This window comes from Equus asinus, chromosome 19 (assembly GCF_041296235.1).
Source record: "Equus asinus isolate D_3611 breed Donkey chromosome 19, EquAss-T2T_v2, whole genome shotgun sequence".
NCBI lineage: Eukaryota > Metazoa > Chordata > Mammalia > Perissodactyla > Equidae > Equus > Equus asinus.
In genome coordinates this window covers 20,986,137-21,010,341 of record NC_091808.1, presented here as the reverse complement: position 1 = coordinate 21,010,341, position 24,205 = coordinate 20,986,137, and the positions used below count along the sequence as shown (strand labels likewise).

The following is a 24,205-nucleotide window of genomic DNA, read 5'->3' as shown; positions in this document are numbered from 1 at the left end:
GGAGAGTTCTTTTCCCTTCTGAGTAGTGCAGTGGAAATGCTCTCCCCTTTTTGAAAACATGAGGAGTCGAGAGTGTCTTCTCTAACACTCTCAAGATTTCATTCTTTTGAACCCTTAAGTTGTAATTAAACTCATGGTCCAGCAGGGCTTGAACCGCCCCCTCAGCTTCTCTCAGGGCAGTCCTACACCCACCTTTGGGAGCTCTCTCTCCCCATGTCAACCTCCCCTCCATTGTGTAGACTTCTTGGATAATGGCGGGCAGTTTAACTTTCGTCCTTGCGAGTTCTAAAATGGGTAAGAATGTACATTAGTTAAACACCCTAGGCTTGAAATCCATTGCCCATTCTATACCCCACCTCAAGCTGTCACTAGCCAAGAGCCCCATATAATTCATGAGAAGTTATACAGCAAGTGCAAATAACAGCAACGCAACCAAAGTGCAAAGTCAGCAGAATCAGAATGGCCCAGACTCGAATTGGAATTGCCTCCCGGTACTAAACTTCAAGGGAGCAGTTAATGTCCAACATTCAAATCTTTCTTTACACTATAATCCAAAGAAATCGAAGGCCAACAGTCTTAAATTAAAGGTTGCAGAAATTAAAGTCTAAATAATATCTTCTCCATTTATTAAAAAAAGTTTCTCAGTCTCACACGGCAGGGTTCTCAGATTCCTTAAGAGAGTGCTCCTTCAGCATCCACAGCCTCTTTCTGGAATAGAGACGGTTCCTTTAGGGTCCTGGATTAACTAAAGCCAAGTTGTTAAGTATTCCCCTTTTTAACATGTAAGAAGAGTTAATAGAAATGGGATTATCATAGCATATACCAATGGACTCACAAGCAAAACCCGGAGCCCTATAGCAGGTATGCAAATATACATACATTCGTGCATAATTACATACATACATTTCCCAGAACCCATCTTCTACTACAATCTAAATGCATATTGCTGTTCCAAAGACCTTAATAGTGTAGAGGAGGATCCAAGGGTATAGTAGAAGAGTTTGGCTCTCTTAAAAATCATTTCTGGAGGCCGACCGGTGGCGCAGCAGTTAAGTGTGCAAGTTCCGCTTCTCCGTGGCCTGGGTCCACTGCTTCGGATCCCTGGTGCGGACATGGCACCACTTGGCAAGCCATGCTGTGGTAGGCGTCCTACATATAAAGTGGAGGTAGATGGGCACGGATGTTAGCTCACGGCCAGTCTTCCTCAGCAAAAAGAGGAGGGTTAGCAGCAGTTAGTTCAGGGCTAATCTTCCTCAAAAAAAATCATTTCTAGCTAACTTCTCCCTTTCCTTCCTCTGTAAAAGAAGCTAGATAGCTAATTTTGTGATGTTCTTAGTCATCTCCCTGCCTGAATTATCCATGTGACACAAATCTTGCTAGCACAGTATAAATGAATATCTAAATAAATAGTTAAAGCCTCCGGTAAAACCTTTTGGTCCTCACCGTTCTTCAAGCCTAAAGCTCAGATGTGGATTTGGGAGATGCACCTAGAACAGGAACCCTGTGACTAGGGAGGCAAAAGCCCTGTGCTAAAAATGAAGGAGCTCAAGCAGAGAAAGAGCCTGGGTTCCTAAAGGATCCCAGATCCATGATATGCCTACTTCTGGATTTCATGCTATGTGAGAAAAGTAAATCTGTGTGTCTTTAAACTACAGAGGATTTCTGTGACTTTGCAGCTAAACACACTGCTGAGTGTTTCAAGGAAAAAAGAAAATTCCAGCTTTACCAACATGCAAGTCAGTCTGCACTGGCTCCCAAAGTTTACGTCTCATAAGTTAGGAGAAATATCCCAACAGCAGGTCATTTCCCCAGCCCTGGGGGAAACATCCACGAGTGCATACAGTTAGAAATTATATTAATGACATCACTGTTGCCAGACCTCACTTGAAGTGCCCTTGTTTTCCAATAGAACCCCTTAATTTCCACCTTTTTAGAGCTCCATGTTTCTGCACCCACCCTCATCCCTTGTTGTGCTAAATTATTAAAACTATTCCTTAGGCTGATCACTCTTGCCTCTCATAGGATAATTTTGATGAATTACTATTTTGACATCTACTAAATCTTGCCAAAGACCCCCTTCAGGAAGAAGGAAAATGTGGGAAAAAAGAGAATACAGGGTAAAAACTAATATTCTGCCACAAGTGTAAGGTATTATGTCTGCCCTTGGGCTCCTATGCAATATTTACCAGGTGCAGATCTTCAGGGACTCACAGCTAGCAGGCGGGACACCGTAGATTCATCTACAGCTCATACATCTTTGGATGTGACAAGAAATACATGGAAAGTATGGCATTTTATGGGGCTCAGAGGATAGAAAGTAACTCCTGCTCTGGGTTTTTGGGTAGACATCATGGAGGCAGTATTGGCACATGGTACCCACCTTTTCCACCCCAGCTCAGAAAGTTCAGAAGGAAGAAGAGTAAAGAGGAAGCATCCTGGCAGAGGAAATGGCATGAGCAAACCCAGAGGCAGAGGAGAGCTGGTGCATATAAGAAAAAGTGTACTCACCCCAAACCTCCAAGATAGTGACATATTCATCTTTTCAATCTAGAAAATCTCTCCTTTCTTGGATTTCTGTGATATCAACATTCACATGATTCTGAAATAAAATCATCCCCAAATCTCTGATGTCCACTGTCACCTCTCTCTGTATTCTGTCCCTTGGCAGATTCATTCATTGTCATGATCACCACTACATTGTATGTGGGAAGAGCCCTTAAGTTTCCAGTTTTAGTCCTACCATTTCTCCTAAGCTCTGGTTCAACATTTTCAGCAGTGTGCTTGACATTTCTGCCTTGATGTCTTTGGTGCTGATCACAAATGGAAGAAATTCTCTACTCTTCTCCTGGCATGACTATTTCAGTTGAAGACCCCAACGTCTTCCCAGGCACCTCATTCAGAAACATCTGCCTTCACTGACTTTCTCACTCCTTGGCTCAGCATATCCAAATAGTCACTAGAATCTGAGAATGATACTTCCCCATTTCTAACTCTCTCTCTGTTCCTTCTGAGACTAATGCTATTGTCCCTATTTTATACATTAGTGTTAAATCAACCATCTTGAAGCTCAACTCGATCCACTTTTACTAGAGGCTGCCCCTAGGACAGATTTTCTCTTTCCTGATTATTGGGGCCTAGTGGCTGTGAGAGAGCGAATCTGGGTAAGGGACTATTCTCTGCAGACCCTCACACTCCATTGAGAATAGGGCCTAAGGTCTAGCTCTGAGAATTGAGAAGTGTAGAGAAGCTCAGTTGCAGCCGTGGACTCAGAACATAGTTTCCAAAGTAGTTTTATTAGCCACTAAGCTGACATTTTTCTCTCCCCATTATCTGACTCCTGTGTCTGGGTTTTGGTTGGTTCCAAAGTGAGGTGGGAGAGAGAAGACTAATGATTACCTCTAAATTCCCAGAAATATTAGGAAGAGAAATGTTTGTTGGTTTAGTAGGAGATCCCCCTTGAAGGATCTGAGCAGCCACACTTGCAAGGTGAAGCCAGGCCTGTAAGGTCTGGATAGAGCTGCAGAAAAGACTGAGAGGGTCCTTAGGGAAAGGAAGAAGAAGGGAGGCCCAAGAGAGATGGCATTTCAGGATGTCCCCTGGGGACCACTCTGTGTGGACTGATAGACCATACAGATGAGAATGAGAAAAGCAACTCATTCTCATCTCAATGATGAGACTTCAACTCAATGAGAAAAGCAGAGAAATGTTTTGCATCACAGTCTCGAGCTGCTGTCTGTGGATGTCTCATGATAACATTTTCTTTTTGGTGATGAACTGGATCTTCACAGCTTCCCAAATGTCACGGGAATTACTGAAGGGATGTGCAGATATGAGACACTTAAGAAACATCTATTGAATACTTTAAATGAAGATGATAATTTCTATTTCTATTTCATAGAGTTAATAAGAAATTCAGTACACTAAAGGGATTCATTAATTTAAAAAAGGCAAAAATGAAATGCTATCTGTCCAATTTAAAGATTATAGGTGGGACTCACATAAAAATTCCCTACAGGAATAAGCATGGGTGGAAAGAGGTACTATTAATAGGAGACGATTGGAAAGTAAGCCAAGAAAGAAAGACGTATGCTATTTAGTAGATGTATTATGCTATCAAGAAGACTTGGTATGTTCATATTAAGTGATACTTTCATATTAAAGTCTTTGTTGCAAAGTTCTTCATGATCAGTTTAAACGCAGCCTGGAGGGAAGTGGATTGAGTTGACCTTCAGAATGGTTGATTCAACAACAGTGTATAAAATAGGGACGATTGCACTAGTCTCAGAAGGAATACAGAGAGGTGGAAAGGGGGAGGTATCATTCTCAGGATCTGGTGACTAATTGGATGTGCTGAGCCAAGGAGTGAGAAAGTCAGTGAAGGCAGATGTTTCTAGATGAGGTGCCTGGGAAGATGGCGAGGTCTTCAATTGAAGTAGTCATGCCAGGAGAAGAGTAGAGAATTTCTTCCATTTGTGATCAGCACCAAAGACATCAAGGCAGAAATGTCAAGCATACTGCTGAAAATGATGAACCAGAGCTTAGGAGAAATGGTAGGATGAAAAGTGGAAACTTAAGGGTTCTCCCCACATAGGGTGTAGTGGAAATCATGACTATGAATGAACCTTCCAAGGGAATGAATACAGAGAGAGGTGACAGTGGATGTTAGAAATTTGGGGATGATTTTATTTCAGAATCATGTGAATGTTGATATCACAGAAATCCAAGAAAGGAGAGATTTTCTAGATTGAAAAGATTAATGTATTACTATCTTGGAGGTTTGGGGTGAGCGCACTTTTTTTAATGTCTTTTCAGTTTTTATCAATCTTTACTCCTTCTACAAATATTAAAAGCAGTAAATATTACCTTTAAAGAGAAAATGACTAGTATAACATGATAATGGAGGCAAACTGGTAGTTTAAATTTTTTTATGAGTTTTAAAATTTAGAAGAAGCCTTTCATTTGGCTTATTACTATGTTTAATATTCATGTGTTTATTTACTTAGCATTTTTCAATAAATAGTTGTGGACAACTAGTTAAGTGCTGGGCACTGTTCTAGTCATTTGGAATACGTCAGTAGACAGACCATCAAAGATCCCTGCCCTCTGGTGCTTTCATCCTTCCTTCCTTTTCTAGAATGCAAGTCTACTTGGACTTTTTGGGCATCTTATATACCCCACCTCTTCAAGTGTTGGAAGACTCACACCGCCATAACATTCAAGTTAATTCAATTTACTTACCTAAGCTTCTGGTGTTTTGGTTGCAGAATGGAAATAATTGTGGCCACTTTTCAGGATAAGGATGCAAACGGCATGTAGAAAGCCCTTCTCATGTGCTTCTTCAAAAGTTCACTGTGAACTGTGAGTGTCAACATAAATAGCAATGGGTAAGAGAACAGAAATTCTGGATTCTAGGTTTTAATCTGGTTTCATAATTCATAGTGTTTTCTTACACTTCAGTTTTATTAGATAGACAGATAGATAGATAGATAGATAATAGATACATAGGTAGATGGAGGGAGTCGGGAGTGGATTTGACTCAAGTCTTCATAAACTTTCCAACTAAGTCCCCGAGTAGCATAGATAAATGAATTGTGTACCCTGAGTATAACCTCAGGTATCCTGCTACAATCAGGAGATTTTCTTGAAGTCACATTTGCTTTTAATACTTCTGCAAATGTCTTCATATCTATTTTCCTTTAACCACAGCACTTTAAACGATTTCCCAAGAATTGATATTAATAGCACCCATTTTTACCGAGGGCATTTTAGCTGCCATTTCTTGTGCTAGGGCCTTTTCTTGCATCAGCTTATTTTATATTCCCAGTTTCCCTTGACTTGGGTGTAAATATTATCCCCATTTTACAGGAAATACTGAGGCTTATAGGCATTAAGAACCTTGCCCAGGATCGTATAGCTAGGCTGTGGTGCAAGTGGGATTCAAACTTCGGCAGTCTGGATCCAGATCCACATGTAGGATCTAAGGTGTGCCTTAGTTCTCTGTGGCTAATTTTCCTGTCCCCAACCTCCAAACACCATGGTCCATCTTGGGGTTATTCAGGGATGCCACGTGAGAATACCAGTGTATGGCTTCTCCAACCCTACAACCCGCCCATTTGCATTCATACATGTGGTCATCCATCTTGCCCAAGATTGGGAGATGAAGGAGCATAGTCTTTCCTAGCACAGGTGTCCAAGATGCTGAATTTTTCCAAAGAACACTGAAGTCTTCATCTCACCCTGCTTTTGGCAAAGGGAGTGGTGAGGTAGTTATGGACGAGGTGTTTCTCCCGCAGTTCTCCTCCTTCTGGGATGATTTACTTAATGTCTTCCTAATAGTTTGTGGAGCAAAAGGGAGCAGAAGGGTTGGGGCTGGGGGTGAGTGGGTAGAACAGATGAGGGGAGAGAAGGCATGATTTATGTTCAGACAGGGCAGTGCCTTGAGCCTGCCTCACAATGGAGGTCATTCATCAAAGCGGCCAGGCCCGCAGGGACACGTAGTGCTTGGGCTTGGAACATATTCCATCAGCCTAATTGCTGGTGAAACCTGAGGTGACGCGGGAGAAACTGATCGAGTGTCTGCTGACCTGCTTCTAGCCCGGCTGACCCCACACACGAGGTTCTCCTTACTCTGAGGGCTTCTCACCTCACCTCTCTCTGTCCCCCACCCCACTCTTCTTTTTACACTTGGTAAAATGACAAGCTTCTTTCTATTTGCTGCTCTTACCTCAAGGAGATGGTGGCTTCCCCGACAGAATACTCTCTCTTGAAATAAGGGCAGCAGATCACTCAGATTGAGAAGGAAGCTGGTGTGTTTACAGAGCCCTATTCCTCATTTCCACCAGTGTCCTGCGCAGCAGCAGAAGAGAATACATTTCTTCAACCAGCATTTACTGAGCACATATTCTGTCTCAGGAAATAGAGATGTAGCATTGAAAAAGTCACCTGAGGTCCCTACTTTTACAGAGGTTAGCGTCTGATAGGAGTGAGAAGTGTTAAATAAGCCACCATGACACAGAGTTAAGAGACACGATGAGAAAAATATGGGGACATATGGGACCTCAGGACAGAAAGGTACATCTAACTCCACCCAGGATGGTGACTTCATAGGAGTCCCTAGGAAAATCCACCTTTTTAGGATCTTTGTCCCAGAAAAATGCCGCCTTGTAATAAGACTTTCTCTTTCTAGTCACAGAACATTGTGGAAATCAATTGAAACTGTAGCCTTCAGGTATAAACAAGATGATGCATCTCTCTTAAAATGCAGTGGCCAAAATACTAACTTTGAATTTGTTAGAATGCGATTGGCTCTAGGAATATAATTTTTGAGGATGCTTGTGGTTATTTGTAAATGGTGGCTTAGCTCATGAATCCTAGCTCCTGGGGGTCAGCATCTGAGAGGGGCCTCTCCTCCTGTTGAGGAAAGCCCAGACTTGCTGTTCATGACATCACTATTGCAACTTATAGAACGTGCAGGTGGACCTGCTGAACTTCCCCAGCCAGGCGAGGTGGACCCGAGACCCTATGGGGACATACAGGTGCTAGGATGTCGTATTCCCTTCCCTCTGAGTGGGTGCGTCCTGACTAGAGCTCTAAATCTCCTCTTCCCATGGGTGAGGGACCTCTCCCTCCCTCTCCACGGGGTCTACCAAAGGTAAGAAATGACAGTAAAGCTTGCTTTTCCTTTGTTCAGAACTGGTGAGTCTGTCCCTTCCGTAGAAAAGACACTCAGACAGAGGAAAAGAACCTGCTATCAGTTCTACTTTCAGAACTAGGAAAGTCCTCTTTCTCTGGAGTTAAATAAGAGTGAGAATTCTAGCGGGCTTCCTATAGGAAGTAAAGGTTAACTGAAGGATGTATAAGTGCCTGGTGAAGGCACAGAGGGATTGTTCTAAGAAGGAACACCTTATATGAAGATTTAGACCTCTGAAGCACAGAGACCACAAGACAGGTGAGGTACTAAATAGGGGCAAGGGTGGGGGGGGGGCAGCCAGAGGAGGTGAGGCTTGTAAGTAATGTTAAAGAACTTAGAGTTTATCCTGAGGTTGAGGGGAAGACAGTGAAGAGTATGAAGCAGAAGAGAGACATGTTGGGATCTGCTTTTTAGAAAAAAGCATCCTGGCTACAGCATGGAGAAGGAATTAAAGGGGACAGATGGGAGGTGGGGAGACCAATTTGACAGCTGTGACCACAGTCCAGGAAAAGAGGTCGGGAACCTGAACTAGGGTGGTGGTAGTGAGGATACAGAAATGTAGATACATTCAAGAGATGGTGGAAGCCAGAATGAACTTGATAGATTTTAAGTAGATGGTGAAGGAGAGAGAGAAGGTAAGGATGGTTCCTGGGTGCCTGGTCTGAGTGCCTAGAGTGATAATGGAATCATTCACTATGTGTAATGGACTGAATGTTTGTGTTCCCCCAAAATCTGTATGTTGAATTCCTGACCCCCAATGTGATATTTCAGGAGATGGACATTTGGGAGATAATTAGGTTTAGATGAGGTCGTGATGGTGGAGCCCCTATGATGGATTAGTGCTCTCACAAGAAGAGAACAGAGTTTCTTCTTGCCACCCCATGAGGACACAGCAACAAGGTAGCCATCTGCAAGCCAGGAAGAGGTCCATCACCAGACACCGAAGCTGCCAACAGCTTGACCATGGACTTCCAGCCTCCAGAGCTGTGAGAAATAAATGTCCGTTCTGTGAGCCCTAGTCTATGGTGTTCTGTCGTAGCATCCTGGACTGAGTAAGACACTGTGACAGGGAAGGAGAGGTAGTGTAACTCCAGTTTCAGGTGGGAGCAGGTATGAGCGGGATGCTGCCAGATGTCCGAGGGGTTGAGTAGACAACAGGAGTTGGAAGAGAAGTCTAGGCTAGAGATATGGATTCCAGGCTGTACTGTGGAAGGAATGTAGAGCCATGGCATTATGAGGTGACCATGGAGATGGGGAAAAGTGAGAAGAGAAGAGGCTTAGGGACACCAAAATTTAAGGGGCGGAGACCTAAGCTTGCACACAGTGTTCACAGTTACTAATGTCCAGAGTGAGGAAGAGAACAAAGCTCACATACTGGGCCACAGGCATGTGATCCAAGCACATAATTCTGTCCCATAAGAACTTTAACTTCTAGCCCTTCAACAATGGTACCCTCAGAAACTGATGTCTATGAAAGGGCCTCAGTTGTACCTGAGGTCTCATTTTTTTGGATTTTAGAATGCCCCACAGATGTGAAGTACTACCCTAATAATAATTCTCACAGTGATTGGAGCTGTTATCCTCCCCAATTTCAAAGGGGAGAAGTTACATTCAGAGAAGTTACTTGGCTTGTCCCAGTGAGAAAGGCAGAGCCTGAAATCACTCGGGTCTTCTGATTTAGATGTACTGCTCTGTCCTTGTCCTTGTAAGTTACTACTTATTGCTCCTATATGTTTATGTTAGTTTATTATTTTCTGAACCTGTGGATCCTCTCTGTCAGAACCCAAAAGAAAAACACCCTTCAGCTGAAGACACGGAAAAATACAGCATGAGGGAATTTCTCAGAACCATTTCTGAGAGACCTAAGATGCCCTTCTCTTGTGACCTTGGCCTGTCAGCTGTTACCAAGTCCTGGAGAAAATGGGGAGTCTGAAACGCAGGCTGTGTTTGTCCCTGCTCCTGCCTCGTGTGTTCTATTTCTGCTTCACACCATCATGGATAATGAAAGTCGACTGGCTGCTTGGGTTTCCTTTCTCTCTGCCACTGTCGTTTCCATTTGCTGGATCTCATGCCTTTTTAGCACAAAGTTGTTGTGTTTGGGCTTCACTTTGCCAGGCAGTGATAAATTCCAAGAAAAACCTATTCTTATTGAATTATTTTCAGAATGTTATGCAAACATGTCTAAATTATGTGGCAGCCAATTCTGCTCTAAGATCTGGTTTTGACTTCATGTTAATTCGAGTAGGGGAGAGAAAGAAAGAAAGAAACAAAAACCCAAAGTGCTGAGATGCCATCTTTCATTCTCTAGGAGAATTTTTTTTTTTTGAGTCTACTCCTTTGATCCAATGGCTTAAGTTCCCTTTCAGAACACTGGGTAGTGAAGGGCGTGTTCCAGTCTTGGATGCCCCTCAAGGAGTACACAGAGGGAAAGTGCCGCACCTCAGTTCTCCAGGAAAAGAAAGGCTGAGACAGGTCGAAAGCCAAACACAAACGTAGGGAAAGGCCATGACCTCCTTTTCTTGAAAAGGATCAAACAGGACTTCTTTCAGTGAGTTCAGACCTTAATCTAAGCTGTCTTCTCCCAAGGAGCTTTAAAAAAACAAGTAGTAATGGCTATTTTCCACCCATGTACTCTCATCAGCAACTCTAAGAACCAAGATCTAATTCTACCAGAAACAATACATTGCTGATCCTGGTGGTGGACAACTGTTGCTTTTCCATTTCCACCTCTTATAGCCAAAATCCCTCTCTTTTTTTTTGATGGAATCTTCTGTTCCCTCACTAGCTGTCCATTTTGGAGCTTGCTACACTGGTAGGATGAAAGGCTGGAGCTGTTGATGACCCTTGTCAAAGGGCATTTGCCTGAGACTGAAGCCTGGACGGGAGGGTGGACAGTCAATGGGCAGAGTATGCAGGGTCCTGAGCACATCATCTGAACTCTGGCTTCAGACCATGCCTGAGCCAGATCTACTGCCTGGACTCTGTAAATATAGGAACCAGCAAACATCAGAATCTCAACTACCGTGTGCTTCAAGTCTCGGTGTGTTCATCTGAAAAACGGAAAGGACAATATACTGAGATTTTCAATGTGTTCCATAAACCATTGGAATTCCAAAAGTCTTGTCCATAATATTCTTGTTCAAAATGCCATTATGTGCGCATGTGGCTGACTATACAGAACAGAATTAGTAAAGAGGAAGGACTCAAATTCCTGAATTAAAACTTTTATTGCAACAGCACCAATGGCCTCCATTGTCAGAAGATTTCAATCAAAACTCCTCAGGCTGGCTCTACCAGATAGCCTGTCTACATTTGCAGCCTTATCCCTCAACATCCCTTCACATTTCCCATCCTCTGGCCACACCAAGCCCTGCAGTGTTCTCCACTCATGCTCAGTGCTGTCTTTCTATGTCCCTGTAATCGTAGTGGCTCCTTTTCACGGGATGCCCTCTCCACTCAGCCGCATCCCACGTCGCAATATCTCCCAGTCTCACCCATCTGCAAGATCCATATTCTTCAAAAATCCTCCTTCAACTCCCCATCCCCAATCCTTCTAAGAAACAATTCTTTCCCCTGAATCCCCAAAGCATTTTATCTAGACCTTACTTATGTTACTGCATCAAGTTCCCCTTATGCACCACTTCAGATCACCCCCAATTCTCAGGAGCTTCGGGGGCCCTTGTTGCCCACATCGCCACTGAGCAAGCCATCCTGTGTAGGCTCTGGCCAACTGCACATGACCACAACCTGACAATGACTCCCTGCAGGTCCGTGATCTGAACCTCTTATCTTCCATTTTGGTACATTCCTGCTGCCGTTGAGTCATTAAACCCAATGGGATATACGTGCGCACACACACACACACACACACACACGTACACACACACACACACACAAACACACACACCCCTATAAGGGCAGGGAGTTAATGGTTCCTGGGGTGAAGCTTTGATCACCAGGAGAAGGAGCCAGTGAATAACTTCTCCATCTCCTTTCCCAGTCCATCACGTACTTTGCTGAGACCTAGTCCTTCAAGGCTTCTAGGTCCTATGACAGTGAGCAATTAGTTCTACTTATTACCAAGTGATGTCTGGCTTGGCAGACACCCCCTGTAACTGTTCTCCTTGCCTTCCTCACACCGTTGTCTCCTCCTTCCTCCCCTCCTTGCTTGCGATATCCAGTAATGAAGCAGCAGATACTGCATGCCTCTGGCTCTGTTTCCTAGGGTACCCATCCTCTTACTTTCTACTTTATATCACGGTTGCTTATGAATGTACATTTGTACCTTTCTCCCCCTTACTAGACTACATAATTATTGCAGATCCATTCTATATTTTCCGTCTCTGTAACACAATATCCCAGATGAGTGCCTGTCATATGTCTGTGTTATGGATGACAACAGACTGTGGAAAATGTAGTGTCAGTAGGGACCTGAAGCCCCTGAATAGACACACCCAATGTGGCAGGATGGGAGGGCAGTTTGTTCTAACATTATGACTCTATTCTCAAGCCAATGACTTGTTAATACAACCAAGGGCTGTTGAGCACACTGGAGCACGATTTGACCAAGGGATGTTCTCTTTCTCATCTCAGTACAAGAGTGTGCATGTGAGGCAAAATACCGAAAATAAGTAGGTCAGACTCTACTGGGAAGAGAAGGTAGCAAGGCGCTGGTGTGGCTGGGAAGGAGACTGTAAGGAAAAGAACTGGAGTGACTCCGTTTAGCTTTGGGGAAGGAATATAAGGAAATTCTGATGGCCTGATACCTTTCACAATATGTACAAAGGAGAAATATAAATTCACAAAAGGGCTGAGAGCCCACTGGGAAAGAGATCTTATTAGAACATATTATGGACTGAATGTGTGCTCCAAAAATTCATGTGTTGAAATCCTAATCTTCGACGGTATTAGGAGAGGGGTCATTTGGAGGTGATTAGCTTATGAGGGTGGTGCCCTCATAAATGGGATTGGCACCTTCATAAGAAGAGACACAAGAGAGCTTCCTGTCTCTGCTCTCCACCTTGTGAGGATACAATGAGAAGATGGCCATCTGCAAACTGGCAAGAGAGTCCTTCCTTATTGGACAGGGTATCTGCCAGTGCTTTGCTCTTGGACTTAGCCTGAAGAACTGCAAGAAATAAGTGTCTGCTGCTTAAATCACCCAGTCTACAGTATTGCAGCCTGTTACGGTGGCCTGAACAGACTCAAACAGAGCATCAGGAGGACTGAGAGGATCCCAATTGAGGTCTGCTAGGAGGGAAGGAGACCACAGCCTCTAAGGACAGAATTCACTTAAATGAACTGGAAGCAATTCTAGCAACCCCTCCCCCCACACCACCACCACAACCACCTCACCACCTTTAATACAGCCTGTCTCACATCATGGATCATTGTGGCTGGAACCTTGGTGCCCATGTGCGGCCTTGAAACCACTGTGCCCTGTGCTCATACTTGGGTCTACAAAGGCATGACCACAACAGTGGAGAGGCATCCATCAGCCTGTACTGGGGGGCTTTTAACAAAGGCACCTGTGGAAGGAGCTGAAACAACACACATCCATAATCGGGCAGACGGTACACTCAAGTTCTCTCTCAGCCCTGTATCTGGAAACAGGACTGTGCACTTTGGACTCTGTCCCTGGAGTTCTTGGACTTCAAGTAGTCCTCCTGCTAATGAGGACTCAACCAGTGAATTGCAAATTAAAAGATGTGACTACATTCTTAAGGTGACGAAGCGGTTCCACCTGGTCATTCCAGGACTTGCAAAGCCATCTGCAAGAAGTACTCTGTTGACCACAGATCTTCTAAGGTACCAGGTGTAGCCACTGCCTGTTGGAAACTGTGACCCATGCAGAGAAAAACAAAACAGGAGATGAGCAGAGGAGAGCAGATGAGTAATTGCACCTGTCAGAAAATGAGGATAACGGTTCAGGCTACACGCACGGAAGTCCTGAGTTCTGTGGAGAAAAACACGAGAGCAAACATGGGGAACTGTTTGTCCTCAATCTCCCCCGGAAAAGGTGGAGTTGCTCGTTTGGGCCTGGTGGCCTGTATTGCCTTCCAGCCAACACTATTAAAAGTGCCTGCTCACACTTGGTGGTTAGCACAGGCATTTCACAACCCCTGACCTGCTGCCCATCCTGCAGATACAGGCAGCTCTAATTTTGCAAAATGCTATTTTTAAAACAATTAAGTAGTTCCACATTGTCCCCACGGCAGCCCTGGGGAAAGAATTGGTTGCCTCACCGTATCTTTGGCACCGAAGGGCTTTGCTGTGGATGTCTTCTTTCTGCTGTCGTACCGTCCTGATTAAGATGAATTGTTTCAGTCAAAGTGAGTCACTCAGAAAGGATGGAGGGAGGAGGGCAGTTTGCTTTTTTTCCTACTTCAATGTTTGTTCTCAAAGATCCAGAAGAATACAGAAGTGAAGCAAAGGAATTTAAAGTGTGGAACATGTAATAAAGGACATCAAGTGAAAAGCTATTATGGGCTCCCTGTTTATCTTCAGCTCAGTGACTTTCAGAAGAGCATGCGCTTGGCTGGTGAGCTTGGAGGATGTGGCTGCTCCCTGCCACTTGGAGCCTCGACTTGAACTCTCAAAAACCCAGCTGACCTCATCAAACCCCATCTGCCCTAAATAACAAAGCTAGGACACCCTCCCCTCGACAGACTCATGCACACGTACACACCACATACGCACACACACACACACACACACACACACACACTCTAGGTGTATACATTGGAATTTCCAAAGCCTATTTTGAGTAGAGAAGTCATATATGACCAAGAAAGAAACTGAGTAAGAAAAAAGAAAATACATAATGACTAAACTCAAGACTGCACCACAGAGGAAATAAATATTATTTATAGGACAACTTTGACTTACTGGGCATTAGTGCAATGGTTTACTCTTCCTGAGTCACTTCTCCCAGGCTCAGACTCAAACATGCCCTCTGAGTAGGGCCCCCTGGCTCTGAGACCCCACCACCACCTCACTGTCTGCCAAGCCCCTCAGATGGCTTTATTGGTAAAGTGGGCCCGGGTGAAGCAGCTTGGGCTATTTGAGTAGTATTTATAGAACACTTCTAGAGACCTCATCCAAACCCATGATCACTAATCTCATTCGAAATCGAAAGCATCTATCATTGACTCTTTTTTTCTATCCCACTATCTTAACAAAAAGAAGAAAGGTTTGGTAAAGAGGAAAATGTATAGTTTTGCTGATTTTGTGCATTCGGTAGGGATCAAATTGTCATAACCCGTTGGGAAGAAAATTGGGCAGGGTGTCAGGAGCCTGCACCACACAGCATCTAGCTCAGAACATGGTGCACTCGATCTCTGTTGGCAAATGAGTGAATGAACTTGAGTATGAATTCGAGCCCATCAACCAACCAGTTGCGTGACCTCAAATAAACCACTTTTGTTTTCTAGATCTCAGAGAATAGTCCAACAGAGGGAACTAGATTATCTTCTAGTTCAAGTATTTCCGTCACTGTCCCAGCAGCCTGGAGTCTGCACATCCCCGGAGGGATGTCTTTCCCTGGAAAGTCCATTTGCAACCATCTCTGTCTTATATGTACATCTTGGTCTGGATGAACCTTGACCATTCAGCCCCCGGTTCCAGCCTGAGCCCACCCAATGGCTTCACTGGATTCCAATGGTTCTAATGTAGAGGATGGCATATCCGTTTTTGCCAAATTTAGGTTGTTGGCAGATGCTTCTGCAGCAACTCATTCCGCAAACAGTAACTCATCTGAACTCTCTTCACTCCCCCAGCCCATACAAATTGCCACAAAATTACTGATGGTAATTAAAATTCATGGCCTCTTTGGAAAAAGTATGAGGTCAGTAACTGGCTGCATCCTTAAGTTACAGAGAAGATACTTTTTATCCTCAAACGAGAAACCAAGGAATATTATCATAATTCTATCAGCCCCATATTTGATGGCTCCACAATAGTTATTTCTCTTACCCAACCCAGGTTTGTTCATTCTCAATCCCGTTCTCTCTCACTCGTTCTCACTCTTGCTCTTTCTCCAGCTCTCTGTCTCAAACTCAGAGGACTGGCAGGATTCCCAGCCATGTGAACATAAGTCAGTGCAATCTTGGCCAGAGTTAGATACATCGACAAAATGCAGGTAACATTGGTCACTCGGAAGGTTGAGCCAAAGGCTTAGAGCCTAGATAGCTTCAGTCCCGTATTGTCCCATGATGCTTGCCCTGACACCTTCTCCCCTTCTCCCCTTCTCCCCTTGGTCCCAGACCTTCTTAAGAACTAGAGGATAGCGATAAAGAAATCTCAAGATCCGTTCCAGCCCTATTCTCCTCCTTTTGGGAATGAGGCCATGAGACTCAGAGAGGCCCAGCCCAGCCATGTCTTCAAAACCTCCTCCTGTGCCTCTCCTACCATCCTACAGAATTCACTCAGTCACTCCTCTTTCCACAGGACATTAGGCTTCTATGTCTAGCTGGAACTATTTTGGCAAAAGTCTTTGCTAGCAACCAACCCAGGCCTCCCTGGAGTGGAAAATCAGGAGGTGCTTAATCAGGCAGGATGGCCAAGGGATCTGCAGAGTAATAAAAGGCACAGGAGGGAGGCTGCTGTGACCCAACTGTTCCCCTACAAGGCCAGCGCATGTTGGGCATTTTGCTTTGTTTTGCTGCCTTTTTGTTGACCTTTCCCCCTCATTTGTGTCTCTATTTAGTTTTGCGTGGGAAAGAGAAGGTCAAGGATCTGGGAAGGCAGGGAAGATGTTTTATTGGTCAGAAATTGGCAAGACCTCATATTCCTGCTTCATCAGCATGCCTGACCCATTGGTTGGAGATGGGTCTTCACCTCCTGGCTCCTCTTGGGCTCTGTAAATTCACACTTTTTAATTTTTACAGAGCAGTTTACGGGATGCAAAGAGGGAAAGCTGGGGGATTTGTTGTCAGGGGCTGCATTGAGCAATGAACCATGTTCTTGCACTCCTGTTCTTCCAACCATCTGTGAGTCTTGTATATAAGCACTTAGACTGTGTGAGGGAGATGGGAAAGGCTCCTTTGCAGGCGTGAAAGAGCAGGAGGGTCAGGAAGCAGCCTTCAGGAAAACCTGAGACACTGGTCTGTCTCTAATCAACTTGGTTTTGTAGGGGGGTGCAGGCAGGAGAACATTTAGCAGGTCATTTTCACAACCCACTCTGAGCTGTCCAACCTATGAGGAGAAGGAAAATGCGTGACTTGATGATTTAAGCCAGAACATGCTCAACATGTTTAATAGTTCATATTTTGAAAGGGGTGCTTTGGGAGGAATGTGGTAGGATCGAAAGAATTTGAAACTATAGAATTCTCTGACTCTCTAGTTACTCCTCAGAGTATCATAATCTACAAGCAACATCCCCACAGCAGTCAGTCACTTAGAAATGAGAACTGATAGAGACCAACAAAGACACGACTAACAAAGAATCAAAGCTAAACTTGACAGAAATGTCCTGTGTGGTCCGGTTAAATAAGGGGCAGGTTCAGTCGCTAAGAATTTTATTTATCAGTAGAGAAAAGTTGGGGAAAAGGACTTGGAGTTTTTCCAAGTGTCCCCACCTTTTTAAAGCTTGAGAACCCCACTAGAAGGGAAGGTTAGAACAACTGAGGAGTCATCGTCACCACCATGACCATCATCATCCTGCCTCTTGGTGGACATTTAGTAAAAGCTTATTGGATGCCAGGCATCTTATAAGTGCTTTGCATACATTATCACATATCATCTCTCTCAAGATAGGACGTGATTACCTGCCTCTTCTGGGTCCAGAGATTGGGGGAGGTGTCTCCCCCATGGCCTGCAAAGGGGTGGCAGACAGAAGAACCTCAACCTCTACCTTGGTCTAACCTCAGTCTCTACAAGTGAGGAAGCAGATGCTCCGAGGACTTTAGCTCATATTCAGACTTCCCAGTTTTTCCTTCCTCCCAAAGAAGAAGCCAGTTAATGCTAATACTGGAAGCTCCAAAGGGAGAGAGGAGAGGAAAGTGGCTGTTAGAAAGGTAAAATTAGACCTATGATTCCACCCTGAATTCTGGAAGATCCTGACTATGATGGTTTGAACCCCTCACCACAGTCCTTTATTGTGATGTCTCTGTTTGTCTGGGTTGGGAAGACTTCCGGGAGAAGCCCCAGCCTGTTCATGGAATCCTATACCTCTCTCCACCTTCCCATGGCCCCGACTCCTTAGGAAGGGGTTCTGTGTGGAGCTGGAGAGGACTTGAGCTCTCAGTGGGTGGGAGAGTGGGATGGAAGGTGGCCTTGGGTCAACCTCTGCAAAGCGCTGCCCACAGCAGCTGTCCACCTGGCCTACCAGGCACAGGAGGTGTGGTGTGGAATCTCTTCTCTTTACTCTCCCTTGATGTCTGGGAGTAAAGGCCTCTTGAGTTTTCCTAGTAAATGTCCCATACCAGAGGGGGAGTGGTTATGTTTTATGCCTGAGGGAAGTGAAGAGGGAAGAAAAAAATATTACCATAAAAGCAAACTGGAAAAACTAGAAGTGGAAAAATTCTCCTAGGGAAACACACAATACGATTAAAGCAATTTAGATTCTTCTGGGAAGAGGTGTGTGTGAGGGGGTGGAGGGGGATGCTAATAAACAGCGCATACTTGGAGTCTCCAAAAGAGCAGGAAACCAGACTCCTTCCAAGGGCAGGGGTGATGCATTTAGAGAAATAACACGCGGGATTGTCGCAGGCAGCCCTGCTGTATACACGGCAAGGAATAGCGCCAGATCCCATGTACTCTCAAACCAATTCGCAAATCCCTCGGATTATCAAGAATTTTATTTGCCTTTAGAGCGGAGCAGCCTTGTACACCATAAACATTCCATTCAGGCATGAAGTTCTGGGCTGTGCCTCTGGCTCATTCAGCACCACTCCTGCTGAGAGTCTCCCTTCCATCCAGTTTCTTTGGCTGAGCCTGAGTGCGGTTAAGCTACGACCTCCAGTCGCTTAAAGCTGCAAAAGTCTTTTCATCGATCGCTTATGCTCCAATTCCTCCTCAGGCTTAAACACAGATGCTCTGGTATTGTGAGCAGAATAATGACTTCCCAGAGATTCCACATCCGAGTCCCCAAAACCTGTGAATATGTTCCCTTACATATCAAAAGGGACTTTGCCAACGTGATTCAATGAAGGACCTTGAGATGGGAAGCTTATCCTGGGGTATCTAGATGAGCCCAATTCAATCGTAAGGGGCTCTAAAAGATGGACGAGAAAGGCTGAAGAGACAGAGGAGACGTGACGATGGAAGCAGAGGTCCAGCATCACTTCCTCAGCGGGGCGGGCCCCTTTGAGGTCAAATCTCTTCAGTAGAGTCTCCCTTTGTTCTGTAAATTTCGCCTTCATAGCAATCGTCCCCACCACAACTGAAGAGGAGTTTGTGTGATTATTTGACTAATGTCAGTGTCATTTACTAGCACACAGGAAGGCAGGGGCTATGCCAGATTTTGCTTCCTTCTGCAGTCCCAGCCCACAGCAGGTACTCAATAAATATTTGTTGAATAAATGCGCAAATGAAAGGATGAACAGGATCTAAACCTCCTGCGGTTCTGAGTATCCTTTAGTGTGGGTGGAAACACAGCAGTCCATGAGGAACCCCACTGATCTGCTCTTTACTTTTTGTTTTCCTATCTTGCTCCAATCAGAATATTTATCTTTACATATGGTCTTAATACATTTTTGCTGAGAGAACAGCAGTATCTATAACTCTAATCCATGGCTCCAGGAGTTTGTAGGGATGGAAAATTTCCTTTTTCTCTGTTATGATTTGTATTCAGATTATTCTGATTTTCACTCTTGACCTGATTGCCCCACCAGTGTACAATGATCTCTGTTGTTGGACGGGAGGTGTCCTGTGGCTTTCCTCTCCTCTCAATGTGAAAGATCATCCACTTATTCCAAGACCGAGGTCCCAAGCCCAGTTGTGCAATACCCCAGGGGGGGATCCCATTTTCAAATCATCAGAGCAAATTTTGTTGAAATTCACTTAAACCTTAGTGCGCTCCCGCATATATTTTTAAAGGAAGTTGTGGGTGAGATTACAAAAACTGAAACACTGAAAAGGTAGATCTACTCAACTCAGTTATTGCCCACCAGCTCTCAGTGTAAAACTCTGAAATAAAATAAGGTCATTTTCAACTCTCTCCTCTTTCTCAACAATTGATTGCTTATGTCTGTAGAGCGCAATTAGAACATTCCCACATTCATCCCTCACAACTTGCCTGGGGTGGGAGCACCTAGCGGGGGCAAGACAGGTGTTACTAATTTCCCTAAGTACTGAAATCACAAAGTAATTGCTCACTCTCTTTTCACCTGGCTGCTTCATCTTTGTTTCCCTGGTGCCTCTCGTGCTATCTAACACATATTAGTCATGGGTAAGTATTTTTGGAAGGAATATGTGAATTCCTGGCTTCTTTCTAATAGGAGTATTTTTAATTGACTTGCCCAACATTATCCAGTTAGTAAATGAAGGGCCTTGGATTTGCAACGCAGCCATCTGGTTCCAAGGCCAGTGCACTTTCCTCTCTGGGGTCTGGGACAGGACTCCTAAGGAAGGATGAGGGATGGTGGGGTCAGAAGGTTGACCCTGCTTTGGTGTGAAGAGCCCTGTGTCAATGGTGGACACAGTGGGGAGTTTGTCTCTTCAGGCAAGGAAAAGTAAGCACCGAAAAAGAAAGCTGGAAAGCCTTCAGTGCACTCAGGCAAGAGCAGGAAGAATGTAGATAGAAGACAGACACAAACAAAAGAGCAGAGATGCTGGAATCTTCTCCTCACCCCGCTGTAGCCCCAGAAACCAGAGAGAACCCCAAAAGCCAAGCAAGTCGGGCACACCCCTGACATGGCACTCAGTCCAACCCAGAGGATTTTATAGCCCTCAGGATGTTTAAAAGACCTGGAGGATTTGTATTTCTGGCCCATTAAAGAATGTTTATTTTAAAATATTTAACATTTCTTTATTAAAGATGAACAGGCAGGATATAAGCTCTATAAACTTTCCAAGGCAAGGACATTGCTAGCATTCCAAATGGAGGAATTATTGCCCCGAGAGAGAACCAAGCCTTGCCTATTGCGCTTTACAGGTGGCTGCATATGGAATATTTTTCTTACAAGATCATAATCCAGATGCATGAGCTTTTGAAAATTAAAATTGTAGCTGGATTTTTCTTGCTGCCTCACTCCTAGGCAAGCTAGGGAGGAGGTTGGGGGTCAATTCTCAGGGCAGGCTTGCCCAAAGCATGACCTGACCTTCAGACAGGGCTTTGCAATGCCCCTCCAGTTATGTCACAGGGGTGTCAGCTGTGGCCTCCCTGTCCGTCAGAGTTAAGCCCTTTCTCAGACGTGCAGGCCTGGGGTACAAGACCACCAATGGAAGCCCCTGGCCCTTTCTCTTCCCACCCCTGGCTCCATCCAGCACTAGGAGGGGTTCACACATATCAGTGTGGACATCTTAGGGTCCAACACCCAACTTCCATCCACAGCCCTGCAAACAAACCTCCTTGGCCACTCCTCTGGCCCAGAAGTGTACACACTGGTGGAGTGATCCACTCTCCAGAGGGACCTAGGCAAGAGGCTTGTGCAGGCTCAGAAGCCAGCTGGGGACCATTTGGACAGGGGAGTCCAGGGTCCCAGGGACCCAGAAGGGCATGGGTTCCAGATACACACATCCCCAACTCCACAAACTCCTTACTCCAAAGGGAGGAAAATGATGGGAGGGAGGCAGAAAGGGGCCCTCTGAAGTGCAGGGCCCGGAAGAGGGAGCTGGTTCTGTCAGTGTAGGAGAGTGCCAATCAGATTTAGATAAACTTGATTCAAACTCCCCAAAAGCCCCAGGCTCTCTGCAGATCATAGCATCTATTATTTTCTCAGCTTTGCGTATTCATGGTCCCCTTCCAGCCAAGTACTACTTCTGTTTTCCCTCACACCGACCCATACTTGAAATGCCATCACAAATTGACAAATTTTTAGGAAAAAATATTCTCATACCAAACATCTTATTTTTAGTCAACTCTGCTAAAGACTTGGTGTTGAATAGCTCTTTTCATCTCTGCTTCCTCCTCCCTCCAAGGAGCAAAACAAATTCTATTCCTATTATTATAGAAAGAGTTTAGAGTGTATGCGTATAAGATTGTAACACATCTGTGTCTATGCACAAACACACACATGACTCAAGTTCGATAGAAGAGAAACAGACACGTGGCAATTTGCTGGGGCACAGTAATGGCAGAACCATTGACTGAAGATCTACAGGGCACGGGGGGGGTCCCCTGAGCTGCCTATTTCTCTGTCCTAAGGCCTCATTGTTGAGCTTCCCTTGGACTCCACAAAATCTGTTTCTGCTGAGTGTCTACCCTATCACCCAATACTGCCTTTATTGGGACTAAGTAGAATTTCCATTCCTTGCAAAAAATACTGAAGCTGGTTTTCACTATGTTTCAAATGGGAAACTGAGATTTACAGAAATTGTGGCTTGCCAAGTAAAGTGTCTCCTAAGGATTGGGCCTCCAATAAAATTCAGTACACATGACTACAGTTTCTGTGCTCTTTCCCCCTTATTCACCTAAAGCCATGAGTTCATTAGGTATCGTGCTAGATGGTATCATGATTTAGCAAACACTCATGGCTTCTTTTACCCACACCATGGGAGGACTGCATCCTCCTGCTCCAGCCTTTCATCCCAAGTGGAACATGCCTCAGTTAGCCACGGCTCCAAGGAGCTAGGGACACACGAAGAGCAGAAAGGCTCAACATTTAGCTGGCACCAAGCCCAACCAACCCTGGTTAGATCAACTGAACCTCAGACAACTTGCAGGCACATGAATAAGAAAGAAATGCTTACTTTTCTATACTACTGAGCCTAGGGGTGGTTTGTCACACAGGATTTTATAAATATAGCTCTTCTACGTGTATATAATCTGCCTTCCAAGATACCGCAAGCAACGGTTTTACCAAATGTTTCTGCACTGAATATCGTGAGTCACCAAGAAGTTTCCTTGCTGCGTACGTAACACTTAACCTTGAAAGCCAATGTCACACATTGTAGGTTTTCTGTTGCACTCCACTTCTGGTACCAATATTTTTATTAGTCAGCTTTAGTCATTTATGCTGCAGCAATAAACTACCCAAAATCTTGTTGGCTTACAACAACAAAGTTTTATTTTTCACTGACCTTCTCGCTGGCTGCAGCCCTTTGCCATGGATCTTCTTCATTCCAAGATCCAGGGTGAAGGAGAAGCCCCTCCCTGGAACATACCCTTCTTGCAAAAAGAGGAAAAGGGCAACAGAACCTGGTGATTTCTTTTAAGGCTTCTGCTGAAACGTTGCCTACGACATTTCTGCTCGCATTTCATCTGACAAATGCAAGTCACGTGGCCAAAGCTGACCTACGGGGTGAGTTTGCGTAATCCTCTCAAATAGGTTGAGAGTAACTAATTGGAACCACAATACCCACCAAATGGCACGAAGCTCTCAAAATGTCATCTCCTCAGTATCACCCTGTGGGGACATCTCTCTGCCCTTTCTGTTTCTACAGCATATATTACCACATTGAGATGCGTGAATAAATACTTTTGGAAGAAGGGACTGTCTCCCCTCCTACATAGTGGGCCCTTTGAGGGCAGAGATTCTTCTTTATTTTATTCTGTTTTCCCAGAACTTAGCACAGTCCTTGCAACCTAGTCTTTTGCTCTGTTAGTGCTAACTTTTTTAAAATTGTGTAGTAACGCATGGAACCAATCATGAGATCCAAGGGATGTTAGGAAAAACTTATACAGGAAGAGAGGGAGGAAGACCAGAAACTGAGTTTTGCACTTTTTTTAAATAGATATGAAGGAGAAATATAGAGTAGGCAGCTGAATGTATAAGCCTGAAGTTTGGGAGCCGTATCCAGGGGGCAGATACAGACTTGGCAGTTGTGAGCATGTGGATGATGTTTAGAGCTCTGAGACTTGATGATATCACCTAGGAAGAGAATGAAAAAAGAGATGTTCGTGATGTGTTTTCCACTTCTTATTTCAGTTCCTAACCCGCCTGGAGACTGTAACGCAGAACCACAAGTGTTTCCTTGGACAGAACCATTGATATCTCTTGAATGGGTCTCCTGGGTGGTCAGCTTGGAGCGACTATAGGTTTCTCACTGGAATGGGAGTATATACTTAGGCTCAAAGCTCTGATTTCGTCCTTTTTGTGCCCTGGGGCTTATCTCAGCATAGGGCCAGGCTGTATTCTTAGAAGGACCTTCAAGGGGTACCCTGCTCACTCCTGGACTCCTGCTGCACGTGTCACCCCTCTCACATGTCTGCCACTCCATTTCCTCCTCCTCCCCCATTAATTATGTTGGTAGAATGTCAACCTTGAACTAAATGGGTAATAAGGGCCAGGCACATGATACATGCTTTGCGTTTGCTGTCTCATTCCATCCTCACCACAACCCAGTGAGGTAGGCACAGGCCCAGTTTACTGATGTCAGATCTGGAGCTCAGAGAGGTTAGGCAATGTGACT

The 24,205-nt window shown here is 44.7% G+C and overlaps 1 long non-coding RNA gene across 2 annotated transcripts; it reads right to left on the bottom strand.

Annotated features, from left to right (window-relative positions):
- Positions 1-583: 583 nt before the first annotated feature.
- Positions 584-23,056, bottom strand: LOC139041013 (uncharacterized). 2 transcript variants are annotated; one of them, XR_011495460.1, is made up of 5 exons: positions 22,874-23,014; positions 6,725-6,846; positions 5,239-5,356; positions 960-1,149; positions 588-708 (listed from the first exon to the last, which is right to left on the bottom strand). It is a non-coding gene; the product is annotated as an uncharacterized lncRNA (long non-coding RNA). The 2 variants fall into 2 exon arrangements; XR_011495461.1 differs by lacking the exon at positions 6,725-6,846 and having other exon boundaries at positions 584-708; positions 22,874-23,056.
- Positions 23,057-24,205: the final 1,149 nt, after the last annotated feature.